Below are 26,515 nucleotides of genomic sequence, written 5' to 3' on the forward strand. Positions count from 1 at the left end.
ATCTGCTCACAGAAGAGCAAGATTTAAGTTTGTCCCTACCCTAAGGAAGGCCTATCAAGTCGGAGAATAACACATTTTTTCCTTCCATCCGCATTTCATATCCCAAAGAGATCCAGCATGTGAAATCCCATTGAAAATTAGCTTTCACATTCATTCAGTAATCCAAATGGCTTTTTTTTCAGTACTTGTTTAGGTGACAGGCACTGTATTAAAGGTCAGGGATATAACTGAAAAAAATAAGACCCTTGCCCTCAGAGAGCTTATATTCTATTAGGGAAGTAAAAAATAAACATGTAAGCAAATAAATATATTCTGTATTTTTAAGCAGTGATAAGTGCTATAAAGCAAACAAGGCAAGGTTATAAGATGAAGGGTGAGGGCTGGCATGGTGTCTGATGCCTGTAATCCTAACACTTTGGGAGGCCAAGGCAGGTGGATCACTTGAGGTCAGGAGTTCAAGACTAGCCTGGCCAATATACTAAAATCCCATCTCTACTAAAAACACAAAATTATCTGGGTATAGTAGCACATGTCTGTAATTCCAGTTACTCCAGAGGCTGAGGCAGGAGGAATCACTTGAACCGGGAGGCGGAGGTTGCAAGTGAGAGGGGACAGCACCACTGCTCTCCAGCTTAGGTGACAGAATGAGATTCCATCTCAGAAAAAAAAAAAAAAAAAAAAATGAGGGTAGAGAAGACTGGTTTGAAATGAATGTTCAGGAAAGCCCTCTCTGAGGCAGTCACTTTGAAAAGAGACCAAAATGAGAAGACGAAGCCAGTGACTTACATGTGTAAACAAGGAAATAGCATGCACAGGGAAATATGGCCATAGCTCGTTCAAGAAACAGACCAGAGGGTAGTCGGCAGGGCCGAGGCATTGTGAACAAGTGGTACAGAATGGGATTCCCAGAATGAGGTAAGGGCTAGATCAAGAAGAGCCACCCAGGCCAAAAAAGAGAATACTGATTTTCTTCCAAAGTTTCTTTATACCAGGCTGATACAAAGTCCCGATATCAGCCTTTGTGACTGCTTTGTGGACAATGGATGACAGTGAGACGAGGGCAGGAAAAGGAAGACCCAGCTGGGAGTCAGCTGCTCTAGTCCCGGTCAGATATGCTGGCAACTTGGACCAGAACAAAAAGTTCTCAAGTGTTGTGGGAACTAAAGCAATTTTTTGTATTAACATGATTTAACACTTGAGACTTTACTTGAACACCTTATAAAGCAATGATCTATATCAAGGATATGACGTTTAAAAGGAGGTGACACCTAATAGGGAAATGCACTTTGAGGCTCTTTTCACAATTTGACTTCTAAAATGTCTACAGCTCAGAGAAGCACCTTTTAAAGTCTATGCTACTTAATCCCTTGTTCTAAAATCTGGCATTATGTCTCTTGTTTATTACAAATCTAAGTGGTACAAATTTTGCCCTGACCTTTTTCTATTATTTTGAGAAACAGAATATCCTACTGTCCACAAATCAATCATTCTGGTTTAATTCAATTTTGTGAAATTCCCTTTCTCTCAGACACACATCCACACACAAACACACAAAACAAACTCTTAGGTTTTAGAGAATACTCACAAATGGTCCCCTTGCTAGAAGAAAAAGGTAAGTTGTGAGGAAAGCTCCCTTGAAGAACTTCCATCAGTTAGAGTGATAGAAAACCCTGCAGGAATTCAAAGAGCAGAAATGATTTTCACATACTCACTCGGTAAGTTAACACACGAGTAACAAGAGGAAATACCTGGTGCCAAGAAATCAAATCCTCTAAATTGCTACTGTCTTTGGCTATATTTTGAAGAATAAACCACAAACATGAGCAATACCCAGCCATTTGTTTATGGCTTCCACTCACTTTCACAACCATGCAAGCCGCAGACATTCACCATTAACTGCTGCAGGGATAAATCTGTAACTTGGTTGGCCTGGGAAACCATCATGGTAACAGATGAAGGCCATCTTTTGCTCCACACTGAAGCAAGGATGAAATGTTGAGATTACTTTTTACAGGTGTACAATCTTCCTCTTTATTAAAGTTGTTACTATTTTCTTTCACTGAAAATAACTAAAATGATGTCTAAACTAATCTTAAACCAAGAGGCCTCATGGAGGGAGTCCAGAAAAGGCTTGAAGAAAAAAAGAATACATAGATCCTTTAAACTCCACTTTTAATGTCATCTGTAAATGCATTTCCTAGGGACCAAATCCCATAGCTTTTCAGTACACAAGGGTGTTTGACTTCAAAAACATAAAAACAACAGCCTTAAACCCAGTAAAGGATTTTTTTTTTCTCTTTCCTTTTAGTCCTTTAAACTCTGTTTTAAAAATAGATTCCATCCGGTGAAGGAAGCAAAACATTCTGTAGCTAAACATGACCTGAATAATTTTCAGAGGTCCAAGTACAAAATTTTCATCTTGTATCCAAGGCAAACAACCAGACGTGGGTAATAGACCAGTCCAGGGAGAAAAATGTATCTGAAGAGCTGAAGTGTGTCATACCACTTGGAGGATTATAGGAAGTTTTTGCTTTCAAGGTGATTATAAAACTTGTCTTTCGGGTGTATGCTCACCGTCTTTGGATACCAGTCCCCCTACGCTTAGCAAAGAGTGCTTCTCATTATATAATCTTTAAATCAAGAAACAGCTGTGCTTCAGTGTTTGGATGCTGTCAGTTCCTGCGGCATATTGTATCAACATGGTCAAAGAATGCGGCAATTGGATAGAATAATTTTTTATGTAACCTTGTGGTTCCTACACACACACACACACACACACACACACTCATAAACACACCTGTTCTATGAGTGATGGCATGTGCTAGTTCTAGTGGGTAGATTAGTGGGCTTACTAAGCCCATTATGCTATGCAGTTATAATTCAAATATCTGCTCTCTGTCCTTGGGAAGGCCTAATTCAGCCTGAGATATTAAATGTTCTGTTTACACATTAGACTTCTTTCTGTAAGAAGGCTGTTTGTTCTTAAGAAATGATCATTGAGGTGAGTGGATATCCCAATTACCCCGATTTGATCATTACACATTGTATGCATATATCAAAATATCACACGTACCCCGTAAATATGTACGATTATTCTGTATCAATAAAAAGAATTAAACTTTTAAAAAGATTTTTATTTGTTCTTAATATGTATGTGTCTTTTAGAAGTAGCTGCTTATGGATTAGGAGACCAAGCCACGTCAGGAGGAACATACAGACCTGACCGAAGAAACGTTGGAGGGCTAGGGGAACTGCTTTCTTTGAAGATAGTTCAATGTCCCCCGCTAAGGTATCATTTTAGTTCGAATTAGCCAGACAGAAAATAAAATGATGAGTACTGCAATGACCCAATTTAGACATGGGACATGGGAGACCAGTTTATATTCTTTGAATGGAAATGGCTATTTGCCATGAAGAACATCAATGTTCTCTTTTCTGCAAGTCCTAGGGAAGAAAAACTAAAAGACAAGTCCCACATTGAAGAAACAAGGACTCTTTATCCTTCTTGCTAAGCCCAAGAGAAAGTAGGGAGCCTATCTTCAAAGCAGCGTAGAAGTGACCAGAGCATCCATGTGGAGGAACATGAGGGTGGCCCCAGAAATAGTAAGGTAAGCCAAAGCCAAGGGAAGAGTCAGGGAAGGGAAAAGCCATGGGACAAAAACTCTAAATTATTGTTCAGAATCCAATTACATTCTCTGCATTGTAGTTTCCTGCTGTTGTTTTCCAAACCTTGGCCTTAATTGTCCCTTGGGGAATGGATAAAGATGCTTGTTTCATTGTTAGGGTGAAATAGCACTGCGGAAGGAGATGTGAAGCAGATGTCCGGTACAATTGACAAGTGAGAACCATGGGGAATCATAGGACCTATAAACAATTCCCTGGCATTCTCAGATATGTCTGGAGAGGGGATCAAATAGAAGAACGGACTTTCCACAGTCACTCAGGACAACAAGTCAGATCACTGATGTTTGAATATTAAAGGGAAAAAGGACCATAGAGAACTTGGTTACATCAGCATATACTGGAGAGGGGAGTGCAACGAAGACCCTAGAGTTCAGTTACTACTAACAGCAGGTTTCATTTCCCAGCCACCTACCCATGCCACATCACACAGCTTCCTTAAACTGCCTCATTCAGTCCTCACAAGAACATGATGGGCATTTTCTAATTGACAGAAAACAGTCTCAAACCACTTCTTCATCGATTCTCCTATGTTTAACTTTTCAAAATCCCAAACTGATGAAATCATTCAATCATATAATAGAACAAGGCAATCTTTGGAGCTAGACACACCAGACTCCAAATTCTTGCTCTACCATTTACCAAATCAAGACTGTGAGTGATAGAATTAACCTACTCAGATGTGAGTTTTCTTTTCTGTAGAGACAGTAATAGAAGTACGTTGTGTGGGTTACATGAAGTAACACCAGTATCCCTAAAAATGTACGTTTCCTTTTCACCTCTTTCTTCGCCTCCAGACCTTACATAAAGTGTTGTCTGTCACCCCTGACAGCGCATCTTAACTTTGGTAAGCACACAAGCCACCTGGCAACGTTCTTAAGATACAGATTCTAGTTCAGCTGGTCTGAGATTCTGGATTTCTCACCAGCTCCCCGGTGGTGATGGTGCTGCTAATTTTCATACCACACTTTGTGTGATGAGTACCTTTGGCAAAAGCTCTAAATGCCTTTCCCCAGAATTCACTGTTTGGCCCTAGCCTGCCCTTCTGCTGCCAGCACCTACCCTTCCTCTCTCGGTTCCTGATTCCATTAGCCATTGTTGAAACTTAGCTCATATTTCCACACCTTTTCTTCTTATTTTTTATCTTCCTATAGTATTCCAAGATTACAGCACATCTGTTGACTTCTTTCCTTGAAAGTGCCCCAGTCACATTTAAGAATCGCATTCAAATGCTACTCTCAAAATCAGCCTTTTTATTTGACCACCAGCAGCAGCACGACCACGCAGAATCATTCTTTTTCCCATGCTGCCATTTTGATGCTTCTGGCAACATATGAAGCACATTTTATTATACTTAGTCACCTGTTTAACATGTGCATTGACCTTATACAAATACACATTATCATGTCAAGAACCACATCTCATTTGTATTTTATCTTCAACATACGATAGTACTTGGTACATAGTAGTTTCTTGATTAATGCTGATTAGAAGAAATCAACTTAAACAAAATAGAGTAGCTGCCAAAAATGGGGCAGGGGGGTGGGTAGTTACATCATAAGAAACACAATTTGCTTATTATATTTAAAACAAGGAACATATGCAGTTTGGGATCTAGATCTGGGTCACAGATACACGGTTTAAGAAGTAAATGATAAGGAGAAGATGTCAAACTACCAGGGCTAATTGCAAATAGAAAATATTCAGGTTGAAGAAGACGGGATGCCTAAAGGAATGACACTGTCGTCCTCAGATCCTTGAATGTGCATCACATAAACACGAATTCTAATGGTTTTCTGTGGCACCAAGAGCTAGGACTTGAGCCAAAGAGTGTAAGCTATGTGAAACAGTGCTTGGCACACAGTAGGGAACCAGTAATAACAATAGTTTTCTCTATATAAGAAAAAGCTTTTAACAGAGATTTAGGAGATATTTATTTGCCAATCTCAAGGTATATCAATCCAGATTCAAGACAATTACCAATGGAGAAACAGATTCAAGAACAAGAAAAAAAAAACTCTCATATGACAACTTTTAAAGCTTCTTTCAACCTTAAGAGTCTAAAGTCATGAAGAATATCTTTGTCATTAGTGGGAGCTAATGATTTTTAATTTAATCTCGTCATTTCCTGGTTACCAGATCAAGATCACTACTTAGGAGTGTTTGTCTGCCAAAGCTGTAAGTTGAGAAGTCACTGAAATTTGTGACTGTAAAGACAGGAATTGGGGTATATATTTACGTGGCTGTTAACATCTACATTCATCCTTCCAGCCAATCATCCCATCTTCCTTAAAAAAAAAAAAAAGATATGATTGAGTGGAAAGTGTCTCAAAATGTGTTGACCACATTAAATCCTTTTTGATTACCTCAAGCAGAGTGCACATAATGGTACACAGGACTGTTTGCTAAACATTCATTGATATTATTGAGGAAATTAGAGCAAAATTGAAATACACGTTTAAAAATTCACTTTTGGTGAGCTTAAACAAGGGCCTACCATACTGTCATTTCTATTTTAATTATAGTACATCTTTTCTGAATTGATAGAATACCAAACTAGAAGAAACTCGACCATTAATCTAACTGAAGAAAAAGCACTCTGTGAATAAACAATTTTTATTCAACATGAGGAAATCCTACTGCAGAAGCAAACACTAGTAAATATTCTCAGCAGACAGATATTTTAAGGAGTGTCCTGTGATTGTATAAGCTCTAGACATATAAAATGCATTTTCTTGATTCATTAGAATTTATGTTTTAACACAGAGGGGCGAAGGCTTGATATTTTTCCAAACTTATGGATCTCTGAGCCCACTCAGAATCCTGAGCAGCAAATCAATCATATGAAAGGAAAAGCATGCAATTCACAAAACCCATTATCATTATGCTGCATAAATTGATCAAAGTATCTTATGCAGAGTTACCCAGTAGGTTGTACCACAAATTGCTAGATGATACATATTAAGCCAACCCTAGGATGCCTGTATACCATTATGAAATTTTGTGATTTATATTAGCTATTCAGAAGTATACGAAAATCTCCAGCTAGGGAAAAACTGCAACACAGCTAGAGAGTCCCCTAGGGATCTCGAAGACTAAAGGGCTCTAAGAGTAGCCCTTCATGCTGGACAGCTGCTAGGCATATTCCACAATAACCTTCCAAATATTTTGTGGTTCACATTCATTTCATGGCTTCATTACTAAATGCTGGCTTTTCTAGTCATCTGTGGTTTGAAGGCCTGAGGAATTTGCTGTCAAGTCTCCTGGTAAATGTTAAGTCTTTGTTGGTCAATGACAACTAAGGAATCACTCAGAAGTCTGAGAGGCCAAAGAAAATTGGAGGGAGACAAAGATGCAATTTTTGACCTCTGTTGCACTGAAAACGTTCAAGGGAAAAAGCTCCGATATGAATGTCCTACAGACCCAGCTGCCATTTTCTTGACCCCAATGAAATGCTCTTCAGAAGCCTCGCTTGTTCTGATACTGAAATGTCTTCTTGTCAATCTCACAAAGCTGTGTTTTCCAACCCTTATGAATGCATTCGTATGACTTATATATAGCTCTGGCTCTTGGAATGAAATTGTTGGGTGACAATAATATTGTTGTTGTAATGTATCAAAGGACCCCTTCATAAGAAAAGTCATTTAATAGTTTTACATATCAAGCAGAATAGGCCCATAAACGGGACTGAAGTATTCGTTCCTCAGGGTTTAACCGTATCCAAGATCATTAGAGATCCCTCTGTGGAAAAAAATGGTCAAAGCCACCTTGAGTCTAGAGGTTTTATTCTAAATGTCTGAAGCAAAAAGAATCTTAAATGCCAGGTGTAAGGTTGAAAGACATATATACAACATGGAGTGGGCTTTAGGAGCCAAGAAGAGCCAGTTTTCAATCAAGAAAAGAATAATTGACAGGGACATGTATATTTTTGATATTTTCTCCTTTATTTTAATGTTAAGAATTTTATTTTTTAAAAATTTCAAATAAAAAATCTGAAAATAAGTACATATTAATGATCACACATTCTTTATCTAGGTTTTTCTGAAAATTTTACCTTATTTGTTTATTTTTATGGATAGACAGATAGAGATTTTTTTGAACTATTTGGAAATATATTGCAGACATGATGTCCCTTTATCCTTAAATAGCTGTGTGTGCTTATTTTAAACAAACACATTCTCTTATACAACTACCATATAGATATTAAAACCAGGAAATTAACATTGATTCAATATTATCAAATCCACAGAACCTGTCCAAATTTTATCAATTGTTCCAATAACATCCTTTATAGCACCCAGTCCAGGATTACACGTTGCATATTCATGTCACGTCTTTTCAGTCTTGTTAACCTGGAACAGTTCCTTAGCCTTTATTATGTCCTTGATAGATTCGAAGACTCCAGGCCATTTATTTTGTAGACTGTCCCTCAATTTGGGTTTGTCTGATGTTTCCCATGATTAGATTCAGTTCTGTATTTTGGGCAAGAAGAAAACGGAAATTATGTGGCTTTCCTCATTCTGAAAATATTTTACTCCCTAGGATTTTATGACACGATGCCCACCTGAATTTGTTCACATCTCACTGGCTATTTTATCCCTACCTTTTCTAGTGTATCTCCAAATATCAGAAGCCCAAGATGCTTTCCCTACCAACCTCCCTCCAAATTCTGTCTGGGTGGTTTCATCTCATCTCATGGAAACAGTCATCATCACGCTAGCTACTCTTCTCTTTTTTCCCCAGAATCAAGCTTCTACTCACACCCTTCCTTGAGTGTCAAAAAAGCATCTAAAATTATAACATGGGTGAAACCAAATTATTATCCCTTCCCTTCCAAAATTTACTCCCAGAGGCTCTGAATTGAATAAGAAGGGAGAAATTTGGGAGAAAATGAGAGGTGGGTAGGAGTAGAGAAGTATTATCAGCACAAGGAACTTCAACTTCATTGATTATCCTATGTAAGATTCCTAGTAACAGATCATTGAAGAGTTGACAAACACCTTGGAAAATCTAATCTAAATATTGCACAATGTAATCACCCCTTCTACAGGGCTATAACACACTGATGTTATAGTTGCAGTGATAAGAAATGCCACTTTATAAAATGTCCTGTTGCAAAGGCAATCAATTTAACTGAGCAATCGACAGCAATTTCATGCATATCACCGTGTCACCCATGAGGCATATTGTCTTAAAAATAAGCATAATTCAAATTAGGTTGCAAAAAGCACAAAATTGCAACACCGTTTGCAATTGCGGTTACTGAATAAATGAATGCAATGCAAACTAAGCAGGCAGCCACTCAAAATAGCTGTATATCACTATGCTTTATCTAATTTTGTTTTCCTATGCACACACGGTTAGCGACCATGTTATAACTAATAGTGGTCTTTATAACACAGACTGTGTTCCTGAATCAATCAATTACATTACACATAATTTACCTTAAGGGAGCACAAGCTGTAGAAACAGTATTTGTAATTAACTTCTGTTCTACTGCTCTCACTGACTGGGAGATTTGTTTCACAAAGCAGCTTATTTCATTTTATTAATGACTGCATATTAAATCATGGGCTGCCATTCAATAGTTTTTACCCATCGACGCCAAGTTCATTCCTCTGGAGCCACATTGAAATCTTATTTCTTCTACACATGGCAAGGTATGGAAACATCTATGTTTCTCCTTTGTGTCCCGAGCCAACAAAATCCCGGTTGTTATATGCCTTCCCTATGCAAATGCAGAGAAAGAAGCAGGTCTGGTTGTCTGTGGTCTTCACCAGAACAAATCTAGGTATTAGTCCAGAACAGTGACATTGGTCTTCATGTCCTTCAGCCTCTTCTTGGCATCCCAGTCTGATGGCGATAACTGGGATTATAATAATAACAAGTCCATGTTTACCCTTTGTAATATTCATTGTGAAATCATTGCCTGATCCTGACTGCAACTGAAGTCATATTGCAACTGAAGGCTTGGATGTCAGTAGCAAAAGGTAGTTGGTTTAGCTCCAAACTCTCACTTGGTCTCATTATTAAGATTCCAAAGCCAATGGCTCTGACCATCTTGGAAGCTATTATAGGTTTTCTATGGCTATTTCACAGCTGATGCTCTACTCTGATGTTCTCATCATCAATAAAATACATTTTCTTCCTGGAGTTGGGAAGGAATTTTCTTCCCTAGATCACTCACAGTCAAATGTAATTGTTCTGGCCAAGAAGTGAGCAGATTTTTAACAGTTTTGCTGAGGCATAATTGACATACAATGGTTACCTGTAAAGCTATCACCGAAATTAAGGCAGTAACAGTCACATTACCCCTCCCACAAATTTCCCGTCCTTCTTTGATATTTCCCCTTCCCACCCTTTCTTACCCTCCTCCTATACCCAAAGCAATGTGATCTGCTTTGTCACTACAAATTGCTTTGCATTTCTAGAGTGTTAAATATATCAAATCGTGTAATACATACTCCTTTTTAGTCTGCTTTCCTTCAGTTGGCATCACTACTCCAAGATTTATCCATATTGCTGAAGGTTTAACTAGCTCATTGGTTTTGGCTGAATAGTATTCCATTATATGGATATACCGCAATACTTTTATCCATTTGTCTAATAACAAACGGGTGGGTGATTTCTCATTTTCAGATGTTAAGAACAAACTAAGCAGAGTTATTTTTTCTTGAATGAGTAGGCTTTGTCAGTGCTTATAGTTCACTTTGGCCTTCCAAAGACCAACTGATTCTTCCAGTTTAAAAATCCTCCTTTTTCCAGAAACTTAGAACACACTAAGTGTCTGTGTTTGTAAGAAACACTAGTACCACATTCAGATATATTACTTTCATATCTTTTAGACCACTGTCTGTTTATGCCAAATTTTCTGACGTCTGAGGCAATGTGAATTTACTCTTCCCACGGGTTGGTAAAATAACCTATCTATCAGAGAGCTTTGTGCTGAACTTCTGAAGTCTTGACGACATACACATACTTTTTTCTAGAAGGTCTAGGATCCCTCATGAAGGATTTCCAATAATGTGCCCAAAATTCTCAGGATGAATATTTTCTTAGATTCCCACCCTGCTTCTCTTTCTAAAAATAGAATATTAGGGAAAAAGAGTTTGTTCAATTCTCTTTTTGTGCCAAGTTCATAACTTATAATGAATATTCCTTGACAACTCTTTCTTCTCCCATGCTTTCTCTTTTCTTCTTTTTCATCCTCTTTTCTCACACCCAGATCCTACTTAAGGAGAAAAAGATTAAAAATTATCCAAGCCAATGACATGGGCATTTCAATTCTATTTCTTCTTCTAATACCAAGTTATGTTCTTCTGCAACAGTCTTCTAACTTACATTAAATATGTAGAAATACAGGAAATGCAAAAATATTTCTTAACAAAGATATATATATAATAGGAGCTGTCATCTCTGGGAACAGTGCCAGGTCATTTGGGAGCAGTTTCTGGTCTATCACATGTTTGGAAATGTTCTCCATCAGGCAATTCCTCTGTCAGACTACATAAGTGACTGCTATTGATAGAACTGGGTCTCAGTTGACCATGAGCAAAGTTAATGGTTCACTAGAAAACCACTCTGTGTTCAACAAATTCTCTCCTCTCTTTTTTGATTCTCAGACAAATTACCTTTCAGAAGCAGTTGAGAAAAGCACTAATCAAAACCAATTCAATCTCTTTAAACTGTGCATATTTAAGTTTATGGGATAAATATTACAGCTATTCATTCATCTTGCACATTAAAATGATTCCGTTCACAAAAGGGCAGATAATATATTGGGTTTGCTTAATTTTTTTGGCTCACTCTAAAGACTCCGTGCAGAAAAAAAAAAAAAATCCCCCAAATCTGAGAAATGAGTGCTGTGGGTCCCAACTGCCCCCCAACCCCCGCCCATTCTCTCATGTAGAACTTTGCTACTTTCCTGTCACTCAAACCCTCTCAATCTCATGTTTTTCATGGTAATTAATACGCTACTGTTAATGAAATGATTAAACCATAACAGCCCGAGATGCACCTGCAAAAGGCATCACACAGACCACTGAAAGATGTTACGTAAGGCATGTATAGTGCTATGCAAATATAGCATCAGTTTTACATATAAGAAGGTTCTCCGCACTAATGGAGCTTTCAGATCTTCCTAGATCAATTCATCACATGAATTACGAATGCAAAGACAAAGAACGCAAAACAACACATGAAGACTAAAGATACAACACTAACCTAAGCTCAATGCTTAAATATTTGTTAGAGATTTGTTCACAGCTCCTTAGACTGTAAGACACGTAAATTCAACACAAACTGAGTTTAGTAAGAAGATAATTTATTGGCTTTTATAATTAAAAAGTTCAAGTAGTATGTATTAAAGGCATTTCTAGATCTAAGCAATATTGTCATCAACTGGTCTCTATCAATCTCTCAGCTGTCCTTTTCTCGTATTCTAAGATATGCCTCCCTCTCCTGGTTGCAAGATGGTCACCATCTTGCTCCTAAGTTTACATGGGTAGAAAGCAAAGAGCTTCTTTTTCCTAGTATTAAAATAAAAAGCCCAGATGTGCCAGTTACCAATGTATTGCCTCTCAGCCTCAAATCCACCCTATACTGCATTTCTTGTGATACCAAAACATGTTTCTTTTGCCAACAGTAATGATGCTAAGCTTGGTCAGCAGAAGGTGCTGAAGAGACCCTCCAGAAGGAAGGGGGCTTCTCTTCCTGATTGCACCATGCTTGGCTTTTCTTACTCCTACAGTGCTAGGCTGGCCTGCAAGACACCTAGTGAAACTTCTTCCCTCAGGCAGCTTCCCAGCAGCGAGCAATCCTTGGGAAGAATTTCCCCCCCTTCCAAGTGAGTTCCTTCATCATACACTCTCCCCCTCAGCCCTATGTCATTCTATAGATTTCCCTTTTAACTATTCCTAGTTAATTCCTGGGAAGTCATCAATAATTTTTATAATAAATCTTGTTCAAATTATCACGTTTTAATTTCCAGATTGGACTCTGACTCTGACATGTTACATATGGTGCTTATTCATTTGGATTCAACAGGCTTGGCCACATGTGCACTACTAAACTAATATTTGTAGCCAGATAAACACAGTAAGCTCATTGGCTCAGCATAGGCCTTGCGGCCACCCCTGAAACCGTGGGGTACAGTCAGAAACACCTAGACCATACAGGCTGAGAATAAGACTGGGGTAAGAGGTGTTTCTTCAGCCCCCAAAATTGTGGTTCCCAAGAATCTCTTAGTGAAGACAAATTTAAAACAGGGTCAAAACCCTATGTTATCTTGCATAAAAAATAAAAACAATGTACTGGCTTACCTAACTAAAAATTTCAGAATCAGGGCAGAATTTAACCAATACATGATCTCTCAGCTCAACAGGCACATCAAATATACGATTCTTGTCTTTTTTGAGCTCTAATTTTTACAGCGTTGGCTTTGTTCTGAGCTTGGCTTCCCTCCTATTTCTCAAATGCTGCCAGCTTGGGTCATGATGCTTCCTTGCCCAGAAAGAAACTAAGAACATCTCTGACAGAAATTTTCCTGCAAAACTCCCGACACTCTTTTTTTGTTTTTGTTTTTTTTTTTTTGACTACTTAGTTCACATGTCCACCCCTAAACTGTGAACTGAGTTCGGGGACTAGGAAAGCATGTTGGCTTAACCTATATTACATCTTCCATTCCTAAAGCCAAGAGTATTACAATCTAGGATTACAGGAAATTATAGAAGGTATACTGGGAAGCCTACCAACAGATGTACCCTATAGGAAATAATGAACTACTTTTTCATTACAACCTTGTATCTTCTCAAATTTTTAAGAAACACCCATTACACTTTACTGAATTTGTTTTTATATGCATAAGTCATTTCCTAGACTCTAGGTGCCTTCCTTTGATGGCAGGAAATACCCTTTGTCATACCCCTGTCCCCCAGATTAAACTTCAGCAGCTTAATAAATGTTCCAATAAAATCATATTAAACATCATTTAAAGAGGTTTGAACTTTATCCTGCAGATAAGGTACTCTCAAAGGGTTTTGATAGAACAGAATTATAATCTATGTTTTAAAACCAGTAAAGTTGAAACCAATGGAAACAGGGAAACCAGTACAGAGGCTATCATGGTTGTCCAAGCAAATGATTACCAAAAAACCTATCTATGGCAGAAGCAGTGGCACTGAAAAGGAACGCAATTTCTCAAAAATTTTCCGAAGTGAAATAGGATAGGTTTTGATGATTAGTGAAACATGGGGCCTGACAGCAGGAGGAGCTAAAGAAAACTCAGTGGTCTCATTTGAATGATCAGGTGAATTGACCAAGGGAAAAAAAAAACTAACGAGTTTGCAAGAGAAATTAAAAAGCTAACTATATATAGTCTATAGAACTCAATATCTAATATCTGTTCATAAATACTTGAAGGGGAGGAGCTATTTATAAGTAATCCAAATATTTCACTAGCTTCCCGCAAATCAGAGAATGTTAATGAACGTTAGCTCTAAGTATATTATGCCAAGAATTGATTACCCTAATGCAACTAGTTTCTGTCATGACTTCTCCCATTTATATTTGGCTTAGTAGGTTTTTTATTTTGCTATCTAGGCGGCCTACAAAATTTCTTGAGACAGCTGCTTCTAACAGTAAGAGAATAGACATTGATGGATAATAGCTAGACCCGCTAAAGCAGCCTGTGAGCAATGCTAAAGACAGGATAGGAAGAATAAGGGTTTTGTTTTCCTGCTGTTCAATTTTTACATCTGAGCAGGGATGAGATAAAATCCCTGACCACACTCCTTCAGAAATTAGACTTGCTTTCCTGCCAATGGGTATTGATAGAACAGAGTGTTAAAGTGGCCGTCTAGTGGCTAGCTTTTTACTTCTTTTTCTCCGCTGTTCTCAAAAGGGGTGAATTCTTGTAGTCAGAGTAGGGAGGGGTTTTGGAGCATAGGCTTTGGAGCAGGACAGATCTGGGCCTGAATTGGATATAAACTATTTGTTATCTGTGCTGCTGTGAATATATCTTTTATTCTCTTTTAAACCTCGGTAACCTTATCTCTAAAAAGAGTGTAAGAACTCTTACTTAACTCATTGTTGCAAGAAGTAAGTAATATATGAAAAGGACTTAGCCCAGTGCCCAAATAAGACCAAATGTTATCAAATGGGTTCTGATATCACTACTAATATTGCAATTGTGAATAAAATTGCATACAGTCTGGATATTTGTCCCCACCAAATCTCATGTTGAAATGTAGTCCCCAGTGTTGGGGATGGGGCCTGGTGGGAGGGGTTTGAGGCATAAGGGCGAATCCCTCATGGCGTGATGCTGTCCTCATGGTAGCGAGGGGGTTCTCATGAGACCTGGTAATTTAAACGTGTGGCACCTCCCCCACTCTCTCGTTTCTATTCTGCCATGTGAGATACCTGCTCCCCCTTCACTTTCTGCCATGAGTAAAAGCTCCCTCAGACCTCCCCAGAAACCCAGCAGATGCTGGTACCACTCTTCCTGTAAAGCCTGCAGAGCTATGAGCCAATTAAACCTCTTTTTTAAAAAATGAATTACCAAGCCTCAGGTATTTCTTTACAGCAATGCAAGAATGGCCTAATCTAGAAACTTGGGATTGAGGAATGGGGCATTACTATAAAGATACCCAGAAGTGTGGAATTGACTTTGGGTAAAAGTAATGGGCTACAGTTGGAAGATTCTGGAGGGCTCAGAAGATAAAATGAGAGAAAGTTTGGAAGACTGCTTAAATGGTTGTGACCAAAATGCCAATAGTGATATGGACAGTTAAGTCTAAGCTGGTAAGTCTCAGATGGAAATGAGGCACTCATTGGGCATTGGGGCAAAAGTCATATATTTTATGTCTTAGCAAAGAACTTGGTGGCATTGTGTTCATGCCCTTGGGATCTACAGAAGTTTGAACTTGAGAATGATGGCCTAGTATATTTGGCAGAAGTAGTTTCTAAGTAGCAAAGCATTCAAGATGTGGCATGTCTTATTCTAGCCACCTATGCTCAGATGTGGGAGGAAAGAATGGACTTAAAGTTGGAACTTACATTTAAAAGGGAAGCATTGTGTAAAAGTTTGGAAAATTTGCAGCCTGGCCAAGTGGATAGAGGGGGGAAAAAAAAAAAACAACGTTTTTTCAGGAAAAGGTTTTAAGCGGGCTGTGGAGCAATCATCATCGCTGGCTAAAGAAATCTGCATAACTCAATGGGAATCAGGCACGGATATGCAAGACAATGGGGGAAAGGCCTTGAAGGCATTTCAGAGATCTCAGAGACAACCACTTCCATCACAGGCCCGGAGGCCCAGGATGACCCGCTGATGTCAGGAGCCCAGCCCAGGGCCACACTGCTCTGCACAGTCTCAGGACCTTGCTCCCCACAGTTCAGCCACTCTCACTCCAGCCTCGGCACAAAGGACTCCAGTTACAGCTCAAGCTGCTGCTTCACATCATGCAAGTCGAAAGCCTTGGTGGCTTCCACGTGGTATTAAGCCTGCAAGTGTGCGGAGTACAAGAGTAAGGGAGAGTTGGCAGCCTCTGCCTAGATTTCAGAGGATGTGTAAGAAAGACTGTGTTCCCAGGCAAAGCCTGCTGCAGGGGCAGGGCCCTCACAGAGAGCCTCTGCTAGGGCAGTGCCAAAGGGAAAAGCGGGATTGGAGGCCTCTGAGACTCCTCACTGCAGTACTGCCTAGTGTAGCTACAACAAGGGGACCACTGTGCCCCAGGTCCCAGAATGGTTTATCTACTAGTAGCTTGTACCCTGCACCTGGAAAAGCCAGAGGCATTCAATACCAACCAATGAGAGCAGCCATGGGGGCTGAACCCTGCAGAGACAGAGGTGGAGCTGCCCAAAGCCTTAGGAACCCAGCGATGGACTGGCATCCTTGCACCAATGTGCCTAGGGTGTTGGACATGGAGGCAAAGGAGATTATTTTGGAGCTTTGAGATTTAATGACTGCCCTGAGCCCTCCAAAATCTTCCAACTGCTGCCCATTACACATGCCTGTGGTCCCAGCTACTCGGGAAGCTAAGGAGGAAGAATCGCTTGAATCCAGGAGGCAGAGTTGTAGTGAGCCGAGATTGCGCCACTGCACTCCAGCCTGGCGACAGAGCAAGACTTCATCTCAAAAAAAAAAAAAAAGAAAGAAAGTTTACAGGGATCTCTTATAAATGAAGGGTATAGGAAACGTGATTATGGCCGTAGATATAGCTATTTTCTCCTCTATCATAAATAAAATTAATATTTTGACATTTATCTGAGTAATCTATTTATTCCTTACTTCTGAACCTACAGAGGCAAGAGAGAAATGTTATTTATTGTTTCATAAAACTCCCAATTAGTGAATCAACTGGGAACCTTCATAGATAGTTATAAGCACTAATATTTAGAGACTAAGATAGTCCATGGAATCCATGGCGACACGATGGATATTGGTTCAATCAGGGCAGGAAGATTAGACTTTAAGCTTCAGTGTTTCATAAACTAAAGCTTCTCTGTTTATTTTATCTGAGTAATTCATAATAGCTTCCATGGTGATTATGCAGCTGTTTTTTAACAAGTATGAGCTGTGGGGCCTCTGCATGTTCCTTTGACTGCTTTTATAGGCACAAATTGACCTCAGCAGGGATTATATCAACATTCATTCATTCAATTGCACAAATATTTGATGAGCACTCACTAAGTGCCAGGCACTGCTCTAAGTTTCTAGAACACCTCAGGGAACAATGAGTAGAGAAGGGTAGAAAGAAACAAGAATTTCCATGTTAGAGGAGGGTTTCCAACATAAAAACGGCAAGATGTGACAGAGGTGACTGTATAATGACCAACAGGTCAATTCTTCAAGAGAATATAACAAGTTTACATAGATATGTACCCAACAGTGGAGCACCCAGATATATACAGGAAATATTGTTAGAGCCAAAGAGATACAGGCCTCAATACCATAATAGCTGGGAACAGCAACCCCATTTCAGCTTTGGAGAGATCCCTCAGACAGAATATCAGCAAAGAAACATCAGACTATGTCTTTTGATTGGATGGTTTACCATTTACATTCAATGTTATTAATGATAATTAAAGACTTATTCCTTCATTTCTGTCTTTCTCTAGTCAAGATAATTTTCTCTGGTGATATGATTTAGTTTCTTGCTTTATATGTTTTGTGTATCCATTGTATGATTTTTGGTTTGAGGTTACCAAGAGGCTTGCAAATACTATCTTATAACCCATTAGTTTAACTGATAAGTCAACACGATTTGCATGAACAAGCAAAAAGAAAATAAAACTCACTATACTTTCGTACCCTGCTTTTTAACATGGTTTTTCTATTTATATGTTATTGTACTATGTCTTGAAAAGTTGTTGTAGTTACTGTTTTTGATTGGTTCATCATTTGGTCTTTCTACTTAAGAGTGGTTTACACACCACAGTTACAGGGTTCTAGTATTCTGTGTTTTTCTTCATACTATTACCAGTTAAGTTTTGTACCTTCAGGTAATTTACTTATTGCTCATTAATGTCCTTTTCTTTTTGATTGAAGTACTCCCTTTAGGATTTCTTGTCGGACAGTTCTAGCATTGATGACATTCCTCGCCTTTTGTTTGCGTGGGATGTCTTTGTTACCTCTTTATGTTTAAAGAATATTTTCACCAAATATGCTATTCTAAGTTATTTTTTCTTCAGCACTTTAAATATGTCATGCCACTCTCTCCTGGCATATAAAATTTCCACAGAAAAGTCTGCTACCAGACGGACTAGAGCTCCATTGTATGTTATTTGTTTCTTTTCTTTTACTACTTTTAGGATTCTTTCTTTATCCTTGATCTTTGGGAGTTTTATTATTAAATGCCTTGAGGTGTCTTCTTTGTGTTAGATCTTGGTGTTCTAGAACCTTCTACTTGGATATTTATATCTTCCTCTGGGTTCGGGCAGTTCTCAGTCATTATCTCTTTTAACAAACTTTCTACGCCATTTCTTTCTCTACCTCCTCTTTAAGGCTAATAACTCTTGGGTTTGCCCTTTAGAGGTGATTTTCTAGATTCTATAGACATGCTCCATTGTTTTTTTTCCCTTTCTTTTGTCTCCTCTATATATTTTCAAATAGCCTGTCTTCAGACTCACTAATTATTTTGCTTGATCTTTCTGCTGTTAAAGGCCTCCAATGCATTCTTCAGTGTGCCAGTTGCATTTTTCACCTTCAGAATCTCTGCTTGATCCTTTTATGTTTCAATCCTTTTGTTAGATTCATCTGATATAATTCTGAATTCTTTCAGTGTTATCTTGAATTTCCACGAGTTTCCCCAACACCGCCACTTTGAATTCTCTATCTGAAAAGTCAGGTATTTCTGTTCCTCCAGGACTGATTTCTGGTGCCTTATTTAGTTCACTTCGTAAGGTCATGTTTTCTTGGTTGGTGTTGATGCTAGTAGCTGCTCTCTGGTGTCTGTGCACTGAAGAGTTAGGTATGTAGTGTAGTCTTCACTGTCTGGGCTTGTTTGTAGCCCCCTCCTTCTTGGGAAGACATTCCAGGTGTTTGAAAGGACTTGGGTATTGTGATCTAAGATGTTTCTACTTTAGGGGGCACCCCAAGCTCAGTAATGCCCTGGTTCTTACAGACTTGTAGAGGAATCGTCTTGATAATCCTGGACAAGATCTGACAGAATTCTATGGATTACCAGGCAGAGACTCCCAAACCATACAGAGTCTCTCTTTTCTTGGAAACCTAAATCTTGGGGTAGAGTGACACAAGCGGCCACCATCACTATGACTGACTGACCTGAAGCCAGCCCAGTGCTGGGTCCTGCCCAAGGCCTACGGTAACCACTCCCTGGCTATTGCCTATGTTTGCTTTAGGCCCTGGGTCTCTACACTCAGCAGGTGGCAACGGCAGCCAGGCCTGTGTTCTTCCTTTCTGGGTCGCAGTTTCCCCCGGTCGTGAGAAGTACCCTCTGGGAGCCAAGGACAAGAGTCAAAAACTTTAGAAACATACCTGGTATTACGTGGCATTGCAGCTGAACTGGCACTCAAACCATGAGATGCAGCCTTTCCCACTCTTCTCTCCCCTTGCCGAAGGCAGAGAAGCCTCACTCCATAGCCAGCACTGCCTCTGGGAACACAGAGTACTGCCAGACTGCCACTGATGTTCTCTTAAAGCCCAAGGTCGCTTAAGTCAGCTTGTGGTAAATACTGTCTGGCCCAGGACTCATACTTTAGGGGAGTGGGTGCCCCTCTAGCCCAGGGCAGGTCAAGAAATGCCATCCAAGAGTCAAGTCCTGGAATCAGGAACCCCAAGAGCCCACTTGGTCCTCTACCTACGTGTAGCAATTTTGGTACCTAAGCTGCAAGACAAAGACCCCTTTTCCTTTCTCTCTGCTTTTCTCAAGCAGAAAGACTTTGGCCCCATAGCCACCATGGCTAGTGACGTGCTGAGTCTCGCCTGAAGCCAGCAAGCCTCAGAGGCTCACCAAGGCCCTCAGTGCAAGACCTGGGTATTGCCGCTTGTTACTCAGGGCCCAAGGGGTCTTCAGTTAGCAGCAAAATCCATAGGGTTCAAGGCAGCAGGTTCCCTTCTGGCCTAGGGTGTTTACAGAAATGCCGTCTGGGAGCTAGGAACTGGAACGGAGGCCTCATGACTCTGACCAATACCCTACCCTGCTGTGGCTGAGCTGGTATCTGAGAGGCAAGACAAATTCCTCCACATTCTTTCCTCTCCTCTCCTCAAGCTGAAGGAAGGAGTCTCTTTTGGAGCCACAAGCTGAGCAGCCTAGGGTTAGGGGAGGGGTGATGCCGGCACTTCTTGGACTTCCCCAGCTGGTGTCTCAGTATGCTGTGTACCCCCCAAAGTCTCCCGTCTCTGGCATGGTTCAGCCCTACAATTTGCCTAAGAGTTGCAGTTTTGATGAGCTAGACTACCTTTCAAATTTACTTACAGAATCAGAGCACTTTAGCCGTTGATGGAGAGGTTTGTGGGCACTCACGATCAGACCTCTAGGACCAGCCATTCCCCTCTGTCTAGGGCTGGTTGAAATGCTCCCTCTGTGGGAGGGAGTCAACAGAGTTTGCTCTGGTTTTCCTTTCTGCGTTAACAGAACAGCACTGAGTCCAGTGCCTCACAATTGCTGTGTTCTCCCTTCTCCGGTGCCCAGAGAGGCTCCCTGCATCGTGCTGCTGATGCAGGGGGGCAGTAGTGGGGGTGTGGATAGGAGAGGTGTGGCACCGGCAACTGAGGTTGCTTTTTATATCTCTTAGTGCCTCGTTTAGCCGTAGGAAGTTAAAACTGGTTCTATGAGGGCTCACCTGATTTTTGGTTCTTGTGAAGGTGTTTCTTCCATGTGGATAGCTGTGCTGTCCTTGCAGGAGGGGATGATTGAAGGAGCTTTCTATTTTATCATTTTGTTCTGCCACCCCGACTACCAAAAGAAATTTTCTTTTTTTTTTTTTTTTAGATGGAGTCTCCCTCTTTCCCCAGGCTGGAGTCAGTGGCGCGATCTCAGCTCACTGCAACCTCTGACTTCTGGGTTCAAGTGATTCTCCTGCCTCAGCCTCCAGAGTAGCTGGGACTACAGGTGTGTGCCACCACACCCAGCTAATTTTTGTATTTTTAGTAGAGACAAATGTCAGCAGGTCTGTCCCCACTCTGCAGTCTCTGGAGAAGAATTCATTCTTCCTTATGGCTTCGAACTTGCTCGTCCCCCAGCTTGGGATACTCCTTGCCCAAATCTTCACATTGTTGGCTCTTCTATAGAATTCTATTATCCTGTTTAATTTTCTTTACAGTATAAGAAATTTCTTTTTGCTTTATTTACAGGAAACAGTGTACATTTAACCCAGTTTCACGGCAAGTTCTTTAGCCTTTGCGTTTTTGAGCTTGGCGATGCGAGCCACAGGCTTGGGACCCAGGACATTGCCTCCCCAGTGATGGCAGATCTCATCATATCTGTCATTGTAGTTTGTGCGGATGGCTTCCGCCAGCTTAGCCAAAGCACCTTTGTCTTCCGAGTTAACACGTGTGAAGGCGACAGTGGTGCACGTCTTCCTGCGGACTAGACGTCCCAGTCTTGCCTTCCCCTTGAAAATGCAACAAGTGACTCCCATTTTACAACACAGGGCAGGCAAGTAGACAACCAGCTCGATGGGATCCATGTGCTGTGCAGTCACCACCAACTGAGGTTTCTTGTTCTCCACCAAGGTGGTGACGGTGTTAACTCCTGCTCGAACGACAGGTGGTCTCTTAGTGGGGACGTCCCCTTAAGTGCTTTCTTCTTGGCCCCGGGCCAGCGGCCTCTGCTTCTTCTCTTGCTTTGTCTCTGGTCTGTACCTGTGGGCCAACTTAAGCAGCTGAGTAGCTGTTTGGTGGTCCAGGGGCTGTGTGAACTGGTTAATTGCAGGGGGCACGTTCAGCCACTTGCAGAGGATGGCTCTCTGCCGCTGCAACCCAATATAGCGGGGCCATTTCACAAAGCGGGTGAGGTCTCTTTTGGGCTGGATGTCCTGTCCAATGCCAAAGTTTGTAGGCGTTTTCTCAAATAGTGGATTCACCACTTTCTTGGCCTCTTGCTTCTTCACGACAGCAGAGGCCGGAGCCAACTTGTTCCCCTTGGCCGCCTTTCCTTTCCGCACCTTGGGCGGCGGGAAGAGAGCGCAAGATTTTATTTCATCATTTGTTCGCTTGCTTATGTGAGAGAAACTTCATGAGAGAAGGTGCATTCATATATGTCCAGCCCAGAGGAGTGATGGGTAAATACATCATGAATCAATGTCCTCAGAACAAAAAAACACCAGCTTTCTTTTTTCAGATCAAGATCATAGCTCAGCGGGTAAAGAAGAAAATCTCTAGTGTTTTCCCTCCTATAAATTAGCTTATGAGGTAGTTGGAAAAAGACAAGACTTAAGAATAAAATCATAAAGATTAGAAAGCAAACATTTCTACTATCTAAAAAGGGACAAAATGTATGTTGATGAAGAAATTCATCTACAGACTTATCAGGTTGAACCCAAGTAGGAGAAATTCTCGTTTTCAAGAAAGGTCATGGAAGGGGAGAACACTTACTTTGAACTACTAATCCCGGAATTTCAAGCAAAATATAACACAATTTAAGTTATTGCGTCAGAGAGAAATGGGTAGAGGGAATGGAATTCTCTTAATTCTCTTAAATTAAATGGAAAATAATTTAGTGCTGGGATTGCTCTTATGATAGAAATTGCCGGCCACATTTGCAAATCAGGAAATGATTCAGTTTCTCAAAACCTTTCTTATAAGGGGTTCTTACATGAGGACTTCCTAATGTTATTTTTAATAAGTGGTAATAATAATGGTAATACAATGATGAGTAGTTACAATAGCAACTGTTCAATTTTTATGTAAAAGTTCTTTAAGAGAAAGAAACTTAGAGGAGTTCTTTTTCCAACCCACTACAGATGAAATAGCTCCCATCTCAGTTGAAAAAAATTACTTTAGAAAAAAAATGTCATCAGTTTCTCTATCTCTTTGGCAGATAAGCTCTACAGTTCCCTTTATAAGCTCACACATCTGTCCATGAGTGGTGTAGGCACATTTGGACTTTTTCCACACTTTCTGATTTGGGAAATGTCTAGAGAAGTTCCTTTACATGCCCAGGAATGTGCTGACTGAAGAAATAGCCCACTTAATGCAGACAACACTCTGAAATAATGGGTATTGCGGCATGGTTTGGGAAAGTTGCTTGCCATGGAATGTGTGGTTCAGACAAAACATTTATCATAACTTGCAACCCCGGTTCAGCCACCAACTGTCCCTTAAGCAGACCTGTTTGTCCAGAATAGTGATAAAGTAGTGGTTTGGAATTGGACAGCCCTAGACTCAAATAAGAAACACTGCATTTCAGAATATCAGTCTTTCGGTGTGTGGAGTGAGGAAAATAGTGCCTCAAGGTTATACTACATACAAATCTTCTTGTTTGTGGTTGATTTTCAACAAATATTACCCATTGTCATAAGCTTCTAATGGAAACAGTACAAGAATGAAATCAGGTCGGGCGCGGTGGCTCACGCCTGTAATACCAGCACTTTGGGAGGCTGCGGCGGGTAGATCACGAGGTCAAGAGATCGAGACCATCCTGGTCAACACGGTGAAACTCCGTCTCTACTAAAAATACAAAAAATCAGCTGGGCATGGTGGCGCATGCCTGTAATCCCAGCTACTCAGGAGGCTGAGGCAGGAGAACTGCCTGAACCCAGGAGGAGGGGGTTGCCGTGACCCGAGATCGCGCCATTGCACTCCAGCCTGGGTAACAAGAGTGAAACTCCATAAAAAAAAAAAAAAAAAAAAAAAAAGAATGAAATCATAGTTATCTTCCTTTATCCATTTTCTTTGGGTGGCCATTTATGTTCTCTCTAATAAATTGCCAGAAAATCCCACTTTTTAAAAATGACACCCTGTCTGTTCTTTTGTAAATCACGGGCTATGAACACTGAGTTAATTGGCTGCCTTACTTTTCTCTACTCATTGTCCCAGAAATGAGCTGCCTAGGTTTTCAGCCCCAGTGGATTCCCAAATCTCAGTCCCCCCACCCACAAAAGCAAAACAAGGACAAAGACATGAAATGTACTAACAACTTGATAATTGCTCCGAGGGTTTGTCAAGCATGCATCTCATGCGTTCACATTTGGGAACCGATTATTTCAAAACCATCTTATTTTGCTTTTGTGTTTTAGCTCCTTCAGATTTCTGCTGTAGATTTACTGAAGAAATCCAAATCGGTGGCATTTTGATTAGTCAATTATGTTACATACTAGCTGTTCATATGAAGAGTATGGAGGAAGAGTGTGGCGAGATTTTCTCAGACAGGACTCAGAAATGTGAAAGGTTTAACCCTAAGGCCACACTTTACTGTATCTTTGAGTAGCACCTTGTCGGGGACCGTCTGGGACGGGTAGGCACGTCTGCCCGGGGGTCTCTCGACCTGCAAGAGGGTCCCAATACCTGGAAGAGGGAGTGCACCTGGAAAAATAATAAAGACAGAGAGAGAGAAAGCGAGGCGTCCAGAGGGCTGATAGGCTGTGCCTAAACAGCAAATTTTATTTTTCAAAGGCCAGGAATAAATACACTTTCTTGGCTCTGGTTCACCTCATAGCAAGAGGAAACACAAATGTATACCTTACATGGCCTATACAAGAGAGAAATCAGATACACAATGGTTGCAAGAGGAAATGCAAATGTATACCTTACAGGGCCTATACAATAGAGAAGTCAGATAAGCAATCAGTGGTTGTAAAAAGTAACAGAATTTCCTGTAATCACAAAGCTTGTTTACATCCAAACATTATTCCTCCTGGCTGCAGGTATCTCTGGTTTGATCTTGTTTTAGAACTGAGATGTGAAAAGGTTTTTTGGTTTTGCTCATCAGAATATCTTTTAACGGGATTCTCCTTTGTCTGCTCCTGAGGCAACTTAACTCAACTTCCCCATTCAGGAGTCTCTGAGTCAGAAATCAAAGCCATCCCTTATGGTGGCATTTGCTTTGCAAATATCGACAGTTAAACCATTATCTAGGGTACAAGGCAGTCAGGTAAAGAAAAAGGTTTAAGGCTTATTCTTAAAGAGTCATAAAAAGGTTAAAAGCAGGAACTGGTTGCCAGCAGGGTGTCACTCGTTCTAGCAGCACCGCATAGTTTTAGGCCCAAAGGATATTGTGGTTGATATTAAAAATTGACCATTTATCTTTAAGTTCCTATTTTTCCGGATAGCTCGACTGCCTCCAGTAGGAAACTGTGTTTGGGATCAAACTCACCGTATAGTGAGACTCACGCCTTTTGGGGGTCTCACACGGGAATGTTCCCCACAGCACCTCTTAATATCCAATGCACACTCACATATCATACATATGATTCCACTAATGCTAATAATTACACTGTGATGGAGTTATTATCAGCACCATCTTATAGGCCAATAATTGAGCCACAAGAAATCTCATACGCATGTCATCTAGTAAGTGGCAGACCCTGTATTTAAACTCATGTAACGGTAAAACACAAATACCCACCAAGAACCATGGGCTTTACATACAAGGGTGACATTTTCTTAGATTTTGGAAAGTTAAGACACTTGCCCTCAAAATTCATCTCTTGTCTGAAAGTACTTAGGGAAAAGGAGCATTCAGCGAATTGGTGGATAACAGGTGCCTCACCTAATCAAAGAAAGGGTGAAAAGGCTAAGCATATCAAACATGGGAGTGGCGTTGAGCCCCAGGGAGAGCCGAATATAGGAACTTGAATAATATCCAGATGTTCTGTGGCTCATTTCTGCCTCTTACTGTGATAACTTCGTTTTCTTTCGGTGAAGTTAGGCTCTCTCCATGTGGTGGGTATCCGTGTTCCTAAGTCTCCTATGCCTCAGCTTCACCGCTAAAAATGAAAAGATTTTTTTTCCCCCCTCGTACCCTTTAGGAAAAATCTAGGTGAATGAACTAGTTGCTCAATTTGTCAGAGGTGCCTATTACTGGACAAATTGTGATCAATGAGACAGGTCCATCTAGGAATACAGTGAGTTACCCAAATCACTGAGGTGGGTCAAGGAAGGGGTGTTCTAGTCTGAGAAGAGAAAACTGCTAGGTCGCTAAAACAGCAAATGTCCGTCTCAAGACTGTAGCATATCAGCCTGCTCTTGTGCCTTCTGGACCGTAAGCCTCTTGAATCACATTTCTACTATTTATCAAAGGTGGATGAAACCTGTTAAGTAAGGGTCAAGGGGGAAAGGGGAAGGGGAGCAAGGGAGCTGGGTCGTGTTACATGCACTGCCATCTGTGTCTTTACAACAATTTCTTTTATGGAAGAGAAAATCGAGGCTTAGAGA

At 40.5% G+C, this 26,515-nt stretch overlaps 1 pseudogene; it reads right to left on the bottom strand.

Moving 5' to 3' along the window:
- Window positions 1-21,507: 21,507 nt before the first annotated feature.
- LOC101033822 (large ribosomal subunit protein eL8 pseudogene) lies at window positions 21,508-25,963 on the bottom strand (annotated as a pseudogene).
- Window positions 25,964-26,515: the final 552 nt, after the last annotated feature.

This window comes from Saimiri boliviensis, chromosome 9 (assembly GCF_048565385.1).
Source record: "Saimiri boliviensis isolate mSaiBol1 chromosome 9, mSaiBol1.pri, whole genome shotgun sequence".
Lineage (NCBI taxonomy): Eukaryota > Metazoa > Chordata > Mammalia > Primates > Cebidae > Saimiri > Saimiri boliviensis.